The sequence below is a fragment of the Gavialis gangeticus genome, unplaced genomic scaffold, assembly GCF_001723915.1.
Source record: "Gavialis gangeticus isolate Ggan-Ray unplaced genomic scaffold, GavGan_comp1, whole genome shotgun sequence".
NCBI lineage: Eukaryota > Metazoa > Chordata > Crocodylia > Gavialidae > Gavialis > Gavialis gangeticus.
Window position 1 is genome coordinate 103684327 of NW_017729024.1, and position 4907 is coordinate 103689233.

Genomic DNA, 4907 nt, shown 5'->3' on the forward strand with positions numbered 1-4907 from the left:
TAGCCTCCAGGGGATAAAATCAGCAATTTATGCAACATATGGAAGCAAAGAAGAAACATGTTTTAATATGCAATACATAGAAGTACTCAACACATTGTAATATCTTCTCCCAGGCAGCCTCTCCTCAGTGGAGTCTCTCTGCAACCCATTTTGTATAGTGCCGTCTTTGGAAGCAAAGATTTTGAATACCATATTTCCTCACATACAACACATCCCAGAATAAGATACCCATCTTGTTTTTGAAAAGCAGGATGAAGGAGTTGGGTGGGGGGAGGAAGGGAGGGAAGGGGTCTTTCCTTATAGTAAGTAATTGACTAGTAGCAGCTAGGCAACCAAGCCCATTTCTTGTTCTGCTGCCTGCAGATTGCATGCAGACTTTACTTCTGCTTTCACCCACTAAGCAGAAGAAACTGCTTACTATATAAGAGCAGTTTCTCACATAAAATGCACACTCCAATTTTCAGAGGCTTTTGGGGAGAAAAGTATGCGTTTATGCAAAAAATATGATAAATGTGGAATTTTCTTTCTTTTCCGATGTGGACACTTTGCTTCCACCCCTCCTTTTGCAGAAGTCCTTATCATTTTAAATTCAAAACGTTGGCTTCCAAAGACAGAAATATACAAAATGTGCTTCTGAGAGGCTCCATGGATGGAAGGCTGTTTCTCTTTGATTTGCTTTTTCTTTTTCTAGGTATTTCTCACTAACAGCTAAACATTCTGCATTTAGAAGTTCCACAAAGGTCATCACTCCAATTTCTCCTGAAAGGACAATAAGTGTCCATTTTCCCAGTTCGGCTATCCTTGCCTGTGGCAGGTCTCAAGTCTCAGTTACTGAGCAACTGCTATATACGTTGCTGAATTATGTGAAGTAACAGGGCTTGGATTATATTCTTGATAAAGAAATTAAGACAGGAAGGTTGAGCCATTTGGATACATTTGTGGAAGCTGCTGGGGTACAGAACTCCAATAATCTGGAACTTGATGTGCCAAGCTTAGGAGTCACTGCTTGAAACTTCTAGATCTGTGATAGTTTTGAGCACTAGGTATATTATTTGACAACATTTTACAGCGAAGAAGGGGCATACATGGCACTCATTCTGCAAAGCGGCAAAGAGTGGTTAAGTATGCAGTCACTGAATTGATGAAGGAAGGTCTCTTGAATATTTTCTGGAGGATGATCCAGAAAACCTTTCAGTAAGAAGGAGGAGAGATAGCAATTGGAAAATGGAATATATGAAGTCAACAGGCATTCTGTTATCGATTTCTGGATTTGGCTTGGAATATCTGGAGAGAGAACTTGCCTGAGGCTTTAGCATCATGATTCTAGCTAACTGAGACACTACCTGAGTGAATAGATCAATATGGTTACCGTGAGCTTCTCTGACCTGTGTGATTCTTCACAGAGGCAGAAACCCAAGATGCTAAATCTGCCTCAGAGCCCGAAATCCAAATCTTCTTCTCCTGCTCCTATATCTGGGCTCCAGTTGCTCCATCAGGCTTTGTGTAGCTTTATCACACAAAAACACCAGGGTGAGTTGAAGAGATTCAGGCCAGTCAGATTCAAGATTCTTCAGAGTCAGCTACAATTTAGCATTTGCCTTCACCTGGTGGAAAAAGGGGATCCCATAATGGCCAGATAATTATGGAAGGAACTGTTCTAAAAATCTAAAGGTTTTACCTCCATTTCTTAAACAATGAGTGTATTCCAGCATCTATATTGGTATCAACATATTGACACAAAACATGTGTGGTTCCAACAGTGGTCATTATAACATGATTTTGTTTATCTGGGTCAGCTGTTTTGTAAATCAAAGGAAATCCTCATTAAAAAAGTGTGAGATGTGTTTAACTTGCTATAACACACTCTTGGCAGAATATACAGCGAAAATACCAAGCTAAATGTTAAAATAAATCTCCTAACCCATTGGCTTAAAAGTATTAGTGCACCCCCTTGTGTTATAAATGATCACTCTAAATCTTTCATGCTTGTCTAGCCTACAGTTCTACTGATTCAAATTGTACCTTTAAGGATGCAAGAAGTCCATCAAACCAACTCTCACTTCTAACCACAGTGAAATTCATAGATGTCATACAAAGGTATATAAAAAGTGTTAAGCGTTTACCATAAGATACAGCTGAAGACAGAAAAGTTTTGTGCTCTCTCCCCTACCAAATTAAAGCCTTGCATAGCTCGCCACAAATCTAATTCATTATAGAAGAAAAAGATGTCTACTTCAGGAAAACATTGTATAAAACAGTTAGCTTTCATCATTTAAAAATAATATTAAATCATGGCATACACATTCTACACAGGGAACTAGTTTGTACCATACGCTTACGGTCACAACTATTTTCTACTGTGCTAGAAAAGCTGAAAAAACGTGCCCGATTCTGGTGGAAAGCAGCTGCATGGATCTTCTTTTTTAAATTACAGCAGATTTAGGGGAATTTGACAAAACCAGAAATGTGTGATGCACAGAATACCTATTTTCAATTAACATAATGCATCATTTTTGTACGTCTATGACTTTTAATAGCACTGGAAGTTAAATAATTCTGTTACAGATCACAGAATTACAAAGATCTCAGAGGTCTCACAGGGCACAATTCCAATGTAATCTAAGATTTTTACATGATTTTATTTTCCTAGAGACCTGAATAATGAGAAAGCTAGACACAACAAGATTTAGTTGACGTATTTTACTGTAGTTACTGTTCTCCTGGAACATGTTCTTTATTAATTGGCAGGAGTGGCAAAATGTTTCATTTAGTAATGGTTCACCGTAAAGGATAATATTTCCCTATTGGTTTAAACAGATGTGTATTTTGTATTGAATGTGCTTAAGTAGAATTGAGATAAAAAACACAATATTATGACTTCACGCAAGGATGTCAATGTCAGCCCACCCCCTGGGCAAGATCCAGACCATAGGCTTTTCACAGGCCACATGCGGATGCAGCAGCAGCAGAGCAACAACTGCTTGCCCCTGCATCACAAAGGCATTTTGACTGCAGGCCCTGCCCTCTTTATCATCCCCAATTTACTGGATTCCTTAGCCGAGTCTACAGGCTGCAGTGGGAGAGCAGAGGGTGGAGTGGGGAAAACAAGTATAGGCACAGGGGTGCGGTCAGGAGGTGGGAAAGCAAACTGCAGGTGCCCGCACAACACGCACACACACCCCAGGTCTCCCCTGAACTCCTCCCGCTCATGTGCACCTTCCCCAACCTAATGAACCATTCCAGCCCAGTGCAGGCAGCAGCTCTAATCAGGCTTCAGCCCTAAGAACCAGGACAAAAGAGCTGAACCCCTACCTGCCCCAGGCCAATACTTGAATCCAAGACAAGGTTTTTTTCGCATGCTGACTAGGGAGAAAACTTCATCTTGGATTCATGTAAATATGGTATTCCCCCTCCATCTGAAACACCTACACCAATCATAGACTTAGTACTACTTTTGATGCATCTATGCAATATTGGGTTTTTTAGATATTATACCCATATTAAAATTACAATCTGTTTTTTTTTAATGTAACCATATTCAGTGCATCAAACTCTGTTGCTCTAACAAAGACAGAATTGAGACACTGTTCCTGCTCTCACTGAAGTAAAGATTTACTTCAGTGGGAGCAGGACTGGGTTCTTAAAATCAACAAGAAATGGAAAAGAAAAAAGTTAAAACTCCTTAAGTAACAAGAATTTATTTCTCTTGAGCACGTTCTAAAACCGAAAAACTTTTTTTGTAAAAAATACATGGAACTTTAATTGAAACCAGTATACTAATCCACCACTTCATCTGTAAAACCTCTTAATGTAAAAGCCTTAAATGTTGATTTCCTTGCTATCCTAAATGTCATCTTCTTTACAAACATTCTAATCAAACACAAAGAACTCATGCATTATGATAGTACAACCACCTTGCAGGTGATCATTATGCAAGATGCACAGTAAAGAATAGTAAGAACTCCAAGAAGCACGGAATGTGTAATGGGCGCATCTACATGTGAAATTAATGCACATGAATAAACTCTGGAGCAACGAGCTCTGGAGTTTGTTCACGCACAGCACGTGGGGCACAGTGAAAGCAGCCCAGGGGCTAGTTGAGACACGAGGGTGCATCAGTGCGGGGGCTGCTCGTGCCTCAGCTAGCCGCTCCACAGCATGTGAAGCCCTGTCGGAGCAGCCAGCTCCAAGTTGAAGCACCCTCATGTCTCAGCCAGCATGAGGGCTGCCTGCCAGCTAGCATCCTCGTGCCCCAGCCAGCCTGGTCACTGTCTACACTTGCGTTTAAGCACAGTAATTTACTGCGCCATCAGACAGTACTTGTGGCTGACAGGACTATCCAATGGCACAGTAAATTAGTCTACTGTGCAGTACAGTGCATGTGTAGATATGCTCACTGATTATATATCATCTTCATAAAGAATGTAGATTCAAAAACCATGTTTCAAAAAGACTTTGATCCATTAAAGTAATCTAGAGTTAATCAGAGTGAGAAAGATGCCAACTTTGCATGTTAATAGCCAAGAGAAACAGACTTAAGCATGGAATATTTGGTATTTGTGATTCAGGTAAGTGAAAAATGCTCTTGGATATTCTAGTTTGCTGACACCTTTATCCTAGAAATGACAGCGTGACTGACCACAAGTTTCTGTAGTAAATTGCTATAATATAATTTTATCTTACTATAAGGTTTCATTAGAGAAAATGTCTCTGCTTACTGTTGACAAATTCATTTTCATTTCTCTGTGTTAAATGCATGCTTATCTACACCAATTGAGCATCTATTTCTGTGGAGCTAACCCTCTTTCCACTAGCAGGATAAACTGTCTGGACATTTCCTAGCACTGTAGGTTGTATTATATTATATATTTTTGAAAATGTAGTTTTTTTTTTTGGGGGGGGGGGGT

General features: G+C 39.8%; 1 protein-coding gene across 1 annotated transcript in view; it reads right to left on the reverse strand.

Moving 5' to 3' along the window:
- CUNH9orf135 (chromosome unknown C9orf135 homolog) overlaps positions 1 to 4907 on the reverse strand; it is a 54729-nt gene that overhangs the window by 30301 nt on the left and 19521 nt on the right. The gene's annotated exons all lie outside the window — the stretch shown is intronic.